We start from the raw sequence: 15,329 nt of genomic DNA, 5'->3' as shown, positions 1-15,329 counted from the left end.
ATTTATTACACCTCGAGGACCGGATTGCCCAAACTGATTTCCGAAAGGATCAATCTGTTGAGTTCCAACATAGGAGTTACCGGGTATTATCCCGGGAGAACAAACAGGAACAGACCATACTGTCGTCACGGCCCCCGAAGGGACCCCCCCCAGCTGTTGAGAGTTAGTGACAAATGGTATGCCGGCGAACATTGTCGGAATGACTGCAGGGAGTTCTGCTGTCGCTGTGTCATTTGGCACAGTCCTAGATGTTGACGGTTGTTCAGACATTTTGAGTCTATCCAGTAGATTGCTTAGTGATTCTTCAGGAACTTCTCTGGGTGATAGGCTAGCTTCTGATGCAGTAGGAAGTAGAGTGATCCCTGCTCCAAAATGTGTTGGAGTAGTTGCTTGCGGATCTTCTACAATTTCTTCTATTGCGATCAGACCGGGTGGAAGAGGACAGGTCCGTAGAATATTTCTGGTGCCGAAGAAGGGGTTGTTTCGACAGCGACAGTTGTTTGAGGAGCAAGACTCTCTGAACCGATCACTGATGGAACTGATTCAGTAACACAAGTATTTACTCTTAGACTAGGGTCAGTGTTACTGTCCTTCTGGGGCTGTTGAACTTCTTCAATAGGGGCAGGGTTTCCAGAAATGTTTGGAGTAACTGGAACCTCAGATGTCGTCGGAACACTTGTTCTAACTTTGACAGGAGATTTGGAACCAGTTGAACGAGATCGCTTTGCCCGGGTTGTTTTCGATTCCGGAGACAAAGACGGTTGACTCGTGCACCTCCGCGAACGACGGTTCATCGATTGACTTTCTTCCACGGTTGCGGATTACTTGATCAACCTTCAATGCACAGGGTAAAAATGTGTTTTCGAATTGAATTAATTTTAGACGCTTTTTAAGACACAACTTGCTTTTTCATGTTTTAAGAGTCGAGAAAAAGCTAAAGATGACTCTAGTCTCCTTCGATGTATTAACGAGCCCGAAGTGACAAATGCTCGGATGGACTTTTTCAGTTATAGAGTTTGAAAAATGCCAAAAGAAACTACTCTGAAGTTCTAGGCAGAGGGTGTGCCAAACCTTTCGCGAAACCACAGAATACGTTTTACGGTACGAGTGGTCGATCTTCGTGAATGCTGTGTTCACTGCATCGCGATCAGTAGGGCGGCCGACACGGCTTCCTATGGATAAAGGCTTTATTCCTATAGGGGTCCCCCAATATACGCGACGGTACGCGGGGGCACAAATCCGTATTAGTGCTATCGTCCCTCAGGAGGAATCACCCACCTTCGTAGAGATCGACGGTCACTATGTTTAACGACGCCGGAACACGTCTCTACCTAGACCTCTACTGTGTTTCGTTATGTTTCAAAGCGTTGTTAGATAAATTCAGTTCTTTTTAGGTTGATCTTGCTTAGCAGTTTGCCTTTATGGATCACCACGTGATGTATGATACAACTCCTAAATGCAGTCTAAGAATGATAAGCAAGCTTTTTCAATTCTTTCAACTTATGAAAATCTTAACTACTGAGGGAAAAGAAAGACATCATCTTTTCAAACAGATCATAGAGCACACACTGATGCACTTTCCTAAATCGACATGCAAACTTTCAAAATGCACATGCACAATTCAAGAATTTCTTTTCTTCTTCCTTAATGTTGATGTATTACAAAAAGAAAGCTGTTGTATAATTTCGAATTCAATTTCAAGCGAAAGCAAACAAGTTTTTGTCCAATAATCAAAAGAACACCTTAAGATTCACTCGTTTCGACACAAGAAATACTGAAATTCGAACCATATAACGAAAGAAAATGTTCAAGCAGCTATGAACAGTAATAAACTAGCTCTTAGAATCACAACGACACTTTCTTACAGGTATAGATCCAAGAGGTCACAGCAAGACTAGTTCACTTTCGCTACGGGAAACTGTGAATGACAGCAAGAAATACAATAAGAACAATCACGGTTTCTTCATGCAACTGAGGCAGAATGAAGGCAAAGAAAGGTAGTTTCAGCTGGGTATACAGGTTGACAACAGGCTGCAAAAACAATATTGAAAACTGGGCAACAGACAGTAGGGAACCCCAGTTGCACAAGGAAAAACTGGATCAGCGCAGGTACTGCATTGTCAATCTGACATGCAGTGCAGGTAGCCCCTTCGGGACCTGCGTTGCAGCGCAGGTAGCCTTTGCTGCAACTGCACTGAAGAGACAACTCTCGTCTCTCTCAGATTCCGGGTCACAGTTTGCTCAAAAATCAATGGTTTGGCCAAATCAGAGGCTATCAGTCAAGTATACACTAGAGGATGATTAAAGAAGATGAACACTATCACAAAGAGCCAAAAAGAGTTCTTGTGGATCAGCTCTTCAAATCATAAACATGCCCAGCACTGGGCTAGAGTAGCTGCCCTCTACTTTGCATTTGAAGGATTCGAATGCAGTTCGATTCGGTACTCCTTTCGTTTAGGAAATGAATAGCAAGAAACACAAGCTACCAACAAGACACGATCCCCAGCGGAGTCGCCAGTCTGTTGTGGGGAAAAGTATCCAACACGGAATGACCCTATCCCACTCTAAGGGTGATAGTTCCTTAGCAACAGCTGAAGCAAAGCTATCTAAAGTTACTTCTTTATGACATGCAAGAGATGAAAGGAAGAGATCCACTTACCGATGTCTTGCGCAAATGGTCGATCCAAGCTCCTCTATTTGCCGCTCGCTCCCAGCTCCAAGTCTTCTCACGGGCCCAGCTACACGAGATCCTGCGAACAAGACAAGAAAAGGAAACTACAAGAAGCATGCATTCATAATTGATTCAAGGATTAGCATAAATCAAATACGCAAGTAAGACAATACACCATTGAAACACATGCGAATAGAAGAACCTCAAATGCTTTATTAATATAAGGAAGTAAGGTTCAGGCGGTGATACAACCGTGAGAGGTCCAATCCAGCATCACCTTCCCGACGGAAAGAAATCTCCTCTTCACCTCCCTCAAGCAATCACCCAATACTCACAACTGTAAACCAACAACAATTCTTTGCACAAAATTCCGGCCTCAGATCCCATGGGATGAGATCCTTATATAGAGTTTTGGAGTGAAGATAAGTCAGCTTGATGTGTGACTTGTTGTCCTCTTCAACTCCAGTTGTTCTTCAGTCCTTGAGTCCACTTGGAGTTTCTACCTTCCACTTGGAGTTTTAGAACCTCTTTACTCATCATTAGGCGAATCTTCTGATCCAAGTGTCATTTTGGAAGCTTCCTGGGCACTGCCACATTGAGAAAAGATTCCTCCACATGTCAAAGTACGCCCAGCGCAGGTAGCCTTTGTTGCACTTGCTATGCAGCGCAGGTACACCATAGAGCTTTTGACATTCAGCGCAGATGCTTAGTGGAGCAGCTGCTTTGATCCAAAATTGACCTGTTTTTGAGTTTTTTCAGTGGAGAACTGATCTGAAGTGCTGTGGTTTGCTGACCTTGTTCCTCTAGGGGTAGGAACAACATGTTTAGGGACTTTGGATCTCTCAGATTATTGACATTTCATGCTCCATGCTGTAAGGCACAAAAATGTCTATAACACCACCGTGGCGGTCAAATGGATTCCAAATCCTTCTAAAATGCGGCATATTCCTTCGTCGATTCCACTTCCTCCATTGGGCGTGATCTCAGCCGTCTGATCTGAGTTCCCCAGATCCAACGCAATATGCATGTTTTGTGCGGTTGACTTGCTCGACCAATAACGCGCGATCAACAGCGGTTTTCTCTCACCTCCGCCTACCATGCGTCGATCAATGTATGGAATCGCTCCGTTCTCGTCCAAAACCTCTTACCATTTAAGGGCACCCCAATCAAAACTGCCGGTTTCCAGAGCACGGGTCCCACCTTGTACTTTTAGCGCTTTTTCATTTTCTGCCCGCTGTTCTCCGGTTCTGCCACGCGACTGAGTGCTCGGGCTTTTCCATTTTGGCCCTGTTCGCCAAATGATGACGCTAATCGGGCATCAAAAATCACCTCTTTTTCTCGATCTGGGGCTCCTAGGGGCTAATTCGGCCTCCTGCGTAGTCTCCATGGGCCTCGGTTAGCGTAGTTTGACTGAGGTCCTTGTCGTTCCACGTTGGCTACCATTGCCACTGGTTCAGGGTGTTTTTGATCACTGTTTTGGATTTCTTTAGAGATTTTCTCCGACCTAATACAATCATGGTTCTTTGACATTCTTCTATGGATCCAGTTTGGATTAGATTTCCTTTGTATATGCTACTTGGAAGAGTAGAACCTGCATGTACAAGCGCTTTTACTGAGACGAACTATCATACAGATCTGCAAATATTAACTAATAAATTCACTGCTATTTCGGTCTTTAGACAAACCTAGATCACGACATTTAAAGAATAAAATAGGTGTACACAATTAGATCTGGCCCAACCAATATCAGATCATTCAATGATAAGTCATTTCATGTCTCATGATGCTGATCCAACATTGAACTCAAGGTGCACAAAATATTTTAGATCAAATCACCAACATAGCCCCTGCAACATAAAATATACTTCAGATAGAAGTATTCCTTAGAAACCATTTCCACTTGCACACTCTAGCCTAATGATCTTCTCCTCCTTATATAGGTTTAGGCCTTTCTCAATACCTTAGACCAAAACCACTTAGGACCAATACCTTGGACCAAATGCCTCGTACCAAATACCTTAGAACAAATACCTTGGACCAAAACATTGATTTTCCAACCTGTAAGTGATTTTCCTCTTGTGAGAGTGCGTGTATACTTATACGCTCTTTTTGTTCTGTGTACCAATGTGTATATGCCATTTTGACTAAGTGGGCCTCTGTATACTTCTTAAACTGCTTTCTCAACCTTTACCTTCACCTTCTTTATTCTGATCAGTAGACCTTAGTTCTATCTTCCTGTTCTTCTGTATCACTACCCTATTACCTCTAAATATTCCTGTTGTACTGTGATTTTCCTTTCATCAAAACGGAATAGACCTGTAAGTGAGTTTCCATTAAGGAAAACACTTGTATCATAATTCCAACATGCATGTCGTTGAGCGTACACATGCAATCCAACCCATTCGACACATTCACCAAGGTGAAGACAAGAAGCAAGTCCAACTGGGGCTAAACATGCACTTCGACAAGTTGATGCACATGACCACCAACACACACTTGAAGATTTACACAGACACTATGCATCAGTGTGTCGCTGGTTCAACCATACCTAATAAGACCATGTGCATGTTAGCAGACGAGTTTGATGAAGGGGTCGAACCAATGCACCGGTTGCAATGGAGGCAAGAGTTCACTTCAGCAAGATGTCACCATGAGGTGCATGCACACCATCATGGATGAACAAGCTTGGCATCAACTCACCAGTGTCACCATCATAAGCACGCCAAAGTGTTGGTCTCACCAAAGTGGACCCAGTGTCAGTGATGTCTTACAAGACTTTCTAAAGCCATGTTGTCTCACATGAGTACATGTGCATTGTAATTTTGAGTCATGTCAAGTGTAAGTCGAGTGTCAACAGTTGGATGTAACGGCATAGAGTAGGTGAAGAGTCATGAGGGTAGTTGAACAGTCACAAAGGGGAATGTCAAGGGTCACCCCACTCTTTGCCATAAATATTCCCTCATAACTCATTGTATAGGATTTTGGTTAGCCAAGCTTTTATTAAGACTATCTTGAAGAAGGCTTGGACAGTATTGTAACGCACCTTGGCTTCCCCACTGCTTGGAGCTAGTAGATCTCTTTGGAGGAGCAGGCGGATGTGGCTATAACATTCCACTAATGGGGCTAGCAGGTTTACATGGTGTATTGTATGATTGTGAATTACACTTCTTTATATAATAAAAGCCAACACATTTTCATGCATATGTTGTTATTGTAGTTGGATTTCTCCGGTTGTGTTAATGATATATGTTGTTTAACTTACGTACTTGTATATGAACTAAATTGTATGCAATTATATGAATCTTGTTGTTAATGTGTTGCACATGTTGTTAATGCTGTCACCGTCTGTGTCGGCTGCTCTACCAGACATCAGGTAGACCTTTCTCTGAACCTTGTTATATCAACCATCACACTCGTCTCATACTGATCCGTGAGTGCTGTTCGTGTTATATTACCTTGTATGTTGTGACTGCCGCATCCATGTCAACTGCTCTGCCGGAAGCTGTGCATGTCCTTTGTGTTGTGTGTTCCTAGCCGAGTTGGGACTGATCCCTTTCAACCTAGAACTCACCTTCACCTTCCTCTCCCTTTGAAGTGTTGGAACCTCTCAAACTCATTCCTTGACTCACTACATCAGTCGTACCCTTGCTACTGACAAAGTTATCTTAGTTGCCTCTGTGCGACATTGCGGTCAAGGCATTACCTTACAAGCCACTGCTAGGGATCCTACACCAAACAGTCTGAGGTCTAATTGGGACTTCTTACCGGGGAGATACCTTAGACATGTTGGCGAGTCCAACACTGTCAACATTTCTGGTGCTAGAAGGAGGGCCTGATGACAAGCAGTGTCCTCTCATCCAATTTTGAACCCTTTCATATATTTCATTGAGTCTTGCATTCTTCTTCCCCCAAGGTGTTTTTCGAATTGTGAAGATGTCTCCATCTCGGGGAAGCTTTTCAATCTCTTGTCCACTCACACATATGATGGTGAAGGCGAAGTGGCCTGGCCTGAGCACTTACATAAAATTCTTTCCATGATTTATGAGGAAGATGAGTTTACTGATGAACATGCCGATCTACTGCTTGCATTCACACTTCGCGAATCTCCATTTCGTTTGGTGCTCAACCTACCAGCTGACACTGTGAACTCATGTTAGCACTTTTGTGATCTTATCAAAGACACGTTCTATCATTTTGATCCAGACCATCTTGACCATAAACTGTTACAACAATGGAGGGCTCCGCATGAATTCGTTATTGATTTTTGGCAGCGCTTCCATGACTTATAGTTTCAAGCTCCGAGGAGCCAAATGAAGTTTGCTTATCTCTGGGACTAGTTTGAGTATTTCCTTAAGAAATCTGCTCGTCCCAAGAGAAATATTGAGATCAAGCCTCACTCAACCTTCTTCATTGATGGAACTACGCAATCTTATGTGGGAGTAGGCACTATCTAAATGGTCTGTCTGCCTCCCTCTCATTCAATAGTTCCACCATCATCCTGTGATGTTGAGGATCATGTTCAAGCACTTGTTCATCCTTGACACTCTCCCAACATCAATCCACACAATTTTTGTGCAAGTTTGGTTGTGAGTCCTTTGAGTTCTCATATGCATTCTTTTTTTCAACCTCCATCTTCACACCCAGGTGTTCCTTTGGATGATGTTGTCTTGTGTTCTTCCATTCCTGACTCTTCACTTGTTGTGAATGAGGAACAACTCACTGACGGAGTTGGTGTTGCATAACCAACATGCACTGTCATTCATGAAGAGTATGAGTGGGAGCTTGAGCATCAAAACTTGGCGAAGGATGACTCCCTTCCGTCTGAGCCCCCTCCGTTCTTTCCTAACATCATTGGTGAACTTTTCATCCATGATTTTGCATGTGTCTCTTCATCTACAGATGCACCCATTGTTTATCTTTCGCAGGATGCACCGTATGTTAGCCCATCACCCAACAACGCAAAGGACCAATCAGTCATTGAAAATCCACTTGATTTTTCATCTGCTCTTTCTAGAAACCCAGAGGGTGAACATACTTCTTTCTCATCTATCCATTTGTGTGATTCGTCAAATCATGAGGATGCCAACCAACATTTTGAATTTTTTGATCTTGGTTGTCATGATCTATTCACCTTATCATCCAATCATGATGTTGATTCACTCCTTGTTAATCCGTTTAAGCCACTGGTCTATGAAGATCCATCTATTAACGAAGTCGAAACCCCACAGATTGTTGAGGCACTTCAGCCCGAGCTGATGGTTATGTCAGGCCCTCACTGTCCTAAGGTTGGTTTCGCTTCCGATCAGGAAATTGTTCAAATACTCGAGGCTCCTCATCACTCATCTGTATGCACTGAAGATTAATCTAACAATTGGATCACACTTCCTCCACTCAAACTGCACGATCCCCTTGCTCATGCATTGGATGAGTCTTATATTGCAAGCACTCGTGCATGACACAAGTTATATTTGTTTCTTTCGTTTGCTTGCATGTCACAGTCAAGAGTGTTCTTGTGCTTCAAAGTTGCACATAGTGTCACACAACACCATGACATGTCCACGGACTGTCCGTCATGCACATGCACTCAGTTATGTCCCGTGGTCACTTTGAAACATGGAGTGTGGCTGTATTCACTGCTATATCTTTCTTGTATGCTGGTCCGCACGACTGGGTTACTCACAGACCAAGCCTTCACCAACATGGGTCTACCAATGCACCGATGGTTGCATTGGAAGTATCACTTCATGTAATTAGGCCCATGCACCATTAGTGTAGGAGTAAGAGTAGTGTTTGCTTTCAGTTGTTTGCTTGCATGCTTTTTTTTCTTTCATGCTTTGATTGCTTGTTTGTTCGCTTGATTGTTTTTTTACTTGCTTTGATTTCATTTTTGCTTTTGCTCTTGCTTTGCTTTGTTGATTGTTAGTTCGTTTGCTTGTTTTGTTCATAGGTTAGTTCGCATGAAACCATGTGTGACTCATGAAACGAGCTGGGTAAAGTACAAGAGGGTTTGTACAACTATCGCTACTTGGTTATCTGTGATCTTGCCTTTGTATGATGAACTTGTTACTCTTGGTCCATGATACATCGAAGGAAAATACATACTCTTCGAAGTGAATGTTGGTGTAAACACAACGCTTGTGCGCTAACTAGTGTCACCTTCTCTAGTCGATTGTTTTTGGGTTAACCCTTGTCAGCTTAGTCAAGTAGAGTAAGGTGAGGGGGAGAACCTTAACAAGAATGTGAGAGATATAATAAACTACTTCTCTACTGGAACAACCTTCTCTTCTCTCAATAACTTAGGGTCCCTCTTCCACCTCTGAAATGAATAAGTGCTATGCATATTGAAAATGAAAAATGAGAAAAAATGAAAAGTCAAAAAATTCAAAATTCAAAATGAATAAGGCAAAAGAAGAGAAAGGCTTCCTGCGTAGGGAGGTGATGCAAGTAACTTCGCCGGGGTACTGATCACGCTCGCTAGTAGTGGAGCCATACTTGTGTTCCTATGTGACTCCACTGGGGTACTGTCCAGGCCTGCTAGAAGTGGAGCAACACCATAGATGAAACTAAGACTCTAACGACTATACTGCTCGTGCACCTATATAGCCCTCAACCCCAATCAAAACAACTGTGTTGCCTTGGTTTGGAATGTCAATCAATCGACCAAGAGTCTGGCAGATGCTACATCTTACATCAAGCTAGTGTGAAGCCAAGATGAGCTAAGAATTGAACACTACTTCTAGAGGTGTTAGACCTGTTTTCACGAACAAGGTCCATTCAGAGAGCTAGAGTTCTACCAATGTGTCAGCAAGTGTTGTAGCGGCTATAACCACACTCCAAAATTTTCCTTAACATGTTTTAGAGCCTCCCTACCAACCTTCACAACATCTTGCCCTTCTTCATCAAGTCAAGTTCTTAAGCTTCAATGTCTTTCTTGCTCAAAGTTAGCCTGTCGATCATAGTTTGATATTTTCCCTTCACAGGCTACTCACCCGGACTTGGTCCAGTTGTAGGTTAAGCAGCTTCCCAGTGAAATTTGCGCATTTCTGGAGGGAAACCAACCTTCCCTTTAGTAATTGTGCAATTCCTTCTAAAAACCTTTGTGCTCCAGGATTGTGCAATCCTCCCAGCCAACCCTCCCAGTAGGATTTACACAATTTTTTCCATCAACAGGCTATTCAGCCTAGGATTTGTACAAATCTGGGCAGCAGTCAACTGCTTTGCCCAGAAATTGTGCAATCCCCTTGGGCAGTCAGCCCAGATGATAGTAAGAAGTGCGCATTTCTCTCTAGTAGTCGAGTAGTCGCTTGCATGTGCAACTGAGTTGTCTGGTTTCCTCCGGGATCAAGCAAAATAGAATTTCTTGCATAGGCTGCTTCTCCCAAGGTAACATGCAAAGGCATCCCTTGTTTTAGGGATTTGTGTTTAGTAGTTGGAGGTTACATGCAAGGAGTAATTCAGAAACATCCCTCCAAGTGTCTCTTCCCCTAGATTTGTGGCATGCATGTCACAACCTTGATGTTATAAAAACTCATCAACCAGACGTTGTAGAGCTTAGTTCTCACATCAACCTTGTAGCTTTGACATCCCACATCACATCTAGGAGTAGTTGGCACATTCAACTCAACTGTTTTGGGGTAAGCTCGCTTCCCATTCCTTGTGCTGCATTTCTGTCGCTTTTTGGGTTCTCACTTGTATGAGTACTATTTTCTTGATTTCTTTGAATGTTTGCTATCGTTTACATGTATACTAGCTTGTCCTAGTTCTATTTCAATTTTCATTGCTATCTCACTGTTGTCGCATGCATGTAACTGTTTTGCACGGACGTTCACCCAACCGGCGAACAACCTCACCCACATGCATGTTGATCTGTTTTCTTAATCCTCCATTCATGTTTTGCATGCACTATTTATCACTTCTACTATCACTTAGTGTCGGCATGCATTTCATCGACTTACTTTCTTTCAGTTTCCTGTCGGCGAGTCGGGCCAACCTCATCCCAGTGTCTACCCACCAAGGATGCATTGCACAATCTAGAGAAGGAAGGATCACCTTCCTCTCCATATTTTCTCATTCTGGCCCAACACTGTCCTCCTATACTGAATTTTGCATTTCTGGAGGTCAGTGGATGGTTGGCGCAAAAAATTGCGCAAATATGTCCCTGGGCAAGCAGTCTTTCCCAGTTGGAATCATGCATTGCACAATCCAAATAGCCAACTACCCAACTGGATTACACATTTTGTAGTTCCAGCAGTCAGTGGGTCTCCCAGCAGCCAACTGCCCAACTAGATTGCACATTTTTCAGTTCCAGCAGTCAGTGAGTCTCCCAGCAGCCTGGACTTTGCCTTGTGCAAGCTTGTTAGTCGGTCTCCCAACCTCCCAACCAAAATTGCACAATCTTCATGATCATTCACCCAGGTATGTTGCAAGTCAGTTCTCATGTTCATTTTGGTTTTTAACTGACAGATTTCTTGCTATGAGTGTTGCTATGTCTCTAGGTATCACAGGTGTTCATCTACCTCTCAGTAGTACAGGTACAATGGTTTCCAAGAGAGTAGAGATGAAGACACCGTTCAGAGCACACTTGGGGATGCAGTCGATCCAGTGTCCATGGGCTTACTTATTGATGAAGACATCAAGTGGTTCATGGACAAGGATAGCAATCAACAACATCACAGTGAGCAACACCATGAACAGTAGTCGAAGACAACATACCGAATGGTACGAATGCAACAAATGAAGAAAACACAACGAATGCAAGAAAAAGGTTGTTTACAACATAGAGGCAGAGAAAAGTTGCAAGATGAAGCAGATCCACTGACAATGAAAGAAACTTTGGAGACTCAGGCTATGAAGTGAAGGTGTGACATGAAGATCACGCGAAGGTAGAAGATGGAACAAAGAAGGAGTTGCATGCGCTGAAGCAACAAATCAGGAAGAACATGAAGTTGCACAAACAGTCCAATGAGTTGCAGCAGTAACAAGAGAAACAGTGGGTGCAACATGCACTCATGCATGAAACTGCACAAGTACAAGTTAAGGATCCATCCTAGAAGCTAACATAGAGCAAGCATTGTGAGTAGTGTTGTTGATCGCATGCAAAGGATCCAAAAACATGCATGTCATTGAGTGCATGCATGCAATCCAACCCATTCAACACACTCACCAAGGCGAAGACCAGAAGCAAGTCCAACTGGGGCTGAACATGCACTTTGGCAAGTTGATGCGCATGACCACCAACACACACTTGAAGATCAGTGCAGACACTATGCATCAATGTGTTTCTGGTTCAACCGTACCCAAGAAGACCATGCGCATGTTAGCAGACAAGTTGGATGAAGGGGCCAAACCAATGCACTGGTTGAAACGGAGGCAAGAGTTCATTCAACAAGATGTCACCATGAGGTGCATGCACACCATCATGGACGACCAAGCTTGGCATCAACTCACCAGCTTCACCATCACAGGCATGTTAAAGAGATGGTCTCACCACAACGGACAGAGTGTCAGTGATATCTTGCAAATCTTGCTCAAGCCATGTTGTCTCACATGAGTCAATGTGCATTGTAATGCTGAGTCATGTCATGTGTAAGTAGAGTGTCAAAAGTTGGATGTAACTGCCATAGAGTAGGCGAAGAGTCATGAGGGTAGTTGAAATATCACAAAGGGGAATGTCAAGGGTCACCCCACCCTTTGTTATAAATAGTTCCTCATAACTCATTTTATAAGATTTTGGTCGACCAAGCTTCTACTAAGACTATCTTGAAGAAGGCTTGGAAAATATTGTAATGCACCTTGGCTTCTCCACTACACAGAGCTAGTACATCTCTTTGGAGGAGCAGGTGGATGTAGCGGTAACATTCCACTAATGGGGCTAGCAGGTTTACATGGTGTATTGTATGATTGTGACTTACACTTCTTTATATAATAAAAGCCAACACATTTTCATGCATATGTTGTTATTGTAGTTGGATTGCTCCGTTTTCCTTAATGATATATGTTGTTTAACTTACGTACTTGTATATGAACTGATTTATATGCAATTATATGAATCTTGTTGTTAATGTGTTTCACATGTTGTTAATCCTGTCATCGTCAGTGTCGACTGTTTTGCCGGACATCAGACAGACCTTTATTTCAAACCTATTATATCAACCGTCGCACTCATCTCAGACTACTCCGTGAGTGCTATTCATGTTATCTTACCTTGTATGTTGTGACTGCCGCATCCGTGTCGACTACTCTACCGGAAGATGTGCATGTCCTTTGTGTTGTGTGTTCCTAGCCGAGTTGGGACCGATCCCTTTAAACCTGGAACTCACCTTCACCTTCCTCTCCCTTTGAAGTGTTAGAACCTCTCATAATCATTCCTTGACTCATTGCATTAGTCACACCCTCGCTACTGACAGAGTTATCTTACTTACCTCTGCGCAACATCGCGGTGAAGGCATTACCTTACAACTCACTGTTTGGACTCCTAAACCAAACACTCTGAGGTCTAATTGGGACTTCTTACCGGGGAGATCCCCTTGACATATTGGCAGGTCCAGCACCGTCAACACTATGTCATGTTACAAGAAAAAGTCAAATCTTATTTCTTCCAGAGATCAACCAATTATAATTGATTGTGAGTTCATCCATGTTGAATATTGGACAAAAGATGATAGCTATAAGCCTATTCTTCTGAATGGAGTAGATGAAAAGAGTCATAGCCAATTATTGGTTTATGATGATGTCATAAGAAAGTTAACATATGATGATAAAGATACAAAAGGAGAGATAGTTAACATTTATCAAAAACTGCAATCATTGATTAACTATCTTATAGATTTATATTCAAATGAAGGAGATTGGGTTTTGGATTTATTTTCAAGTTCACGTAAGCTTATATATATATATATATATATATATATATATATATATATATATATATATATATATATATATATATATATATATATATATATAAAATTGAATTTTAATATTTTCTTTTTTAGTTTTTATGTGTTTATACCAATTTACTTACTTATTTCTTTTGTGCTCGATGATTAGGAACAACAATAGCATGTTGCCTACAAAAATGAAAAAAATGCATTGCGATTGAAAAATACCCACTACAATGCAATTTTATTCAACAAAAAATTAATGCTCTTCAATTTCTTTGAGATGCAATGCAAGAAGTTGGTTTGAGGAAATGATATTTTAATGAATGACGTGTGGCAAAAAAGGCAAAGGAACCTCAACCACTATTATATGGAATAATTGGAAAATGACACCTTGGGAGATTTGCAAACATGAAAGGTCCACTAGAAGAGGAAAATGAGGAATCCAAAGCAGAAAATATCATGGAAGAAGAAAACAATGAAGCTCTAGAAAATGATGAACGTGGATTATATGATGTTGTTGATGAACTTTAATTTATGCTTGCAAATCAAACTCAATTTTGAGAGATATTCATTATTTTTACTTTTAATGTTTTGACTTTGAGATTTTATGAGAAGAATGAGCATTTGATTATTGTTATATGTTTAATATTTGTATTATCTGATTTTCACTTTAATTTCTATGTGAATCATTTTTTTTTTTGTAAAAAAACCTATGATTGCTATTAATTTTTAACATCAAATTCATAAAAATGCTATTTTTTAAAGTTTTTTGTTAGGATTTTCCCATAAAAATCGATTATTTGACATGTCATTTTTGACAAAAAGTCTCAAAATGTGTAATTTTTAATTATATTTGTATTGAAAAAGTGTATTTTTGTGGTCAAATGTTTAAAATATTTGCTTTTTTAGTGAAAATTATTAGGTTTGCATCGAATTATTAATTAACATTACATAAACATATAGAAAATAATAACTTTAAAATATTGATCATTTTTTTAACTATGCAGGAAAATTAAGATTTCATTACAAAAAAATTGAAAAGAAAAATAAAAAAACACAAATACATAAATACACTTAAAAATAAATATCTTAGGGAAGAAGAAAACATTATAAACTTTAAAGTGTAAAAAATTAGCCCTCTAAAAAAAGGGGTTGATGCTACATCAACACTATTTAAAAGCATCACGAAAATCAGTCACATTTAAAAAAAATGTTCATACTTGATACATAAGCAAATTTAAAGTGCCAAAAATATGCTCCAAAAAAAGGGTGTATTCTGAATCACCACTTTTCAAAATCGAGTGATTTTTTTGCTACCTCAAAAAATCGGGTAATCGATAATTTTCTTGTTTGATCGGTAACTATGTTTGTAGACAATAGTCAGAATAAGCTCAATAGTTAGAGAATCCTTGCAGTAGTTTTGGTTTTCATTTTTTTTGGTTTAGTTTTAGTTGAGGACTGGACTCAGTTACAAGAGTAGGCCACATTTTGCAGGTTGTAGGGTAGAGTTTTGGGGTCATCCCAATGGACTAGGCATTGGAGCAGCGAGTTCTTAGCTACCTCACAGGGAGGATAACATCCCCATTGGAGCCAACTGTTATCACAATATATTTTAAGGTAAAAGGGTCAGTGGTTTTATTTTTTATTAAAAATTTCAGGTGCGTTGATAGTTAAATTGTCAACATTGGTTCATAAAATTTGAAACTGTGCCACTGATAAATCAAATGTCGACAAAAAATTGTTTTACTATGTTTTTTTTTAATTGTAAACAAAAG

This window comes from Pinus tabuliformis, chromosome 8 (genome assembly GCF_031772625.1).
Source record: "Pinus tabuliformis cultivar Carrire ecotype Pingquan chromosome 8, CPIR1, whole genome shotgun sequence".
Classification (NCBI taxonomy): domain Eukaryota; kingdom Viridiplantae; phylum Streptophyta; class Pinopsida; order Pinales; family Pinaceae; genus Pinus; species Pinus tabuliformis.
This window is presented reverse-complemented; position numbering follows the sequence as displayed.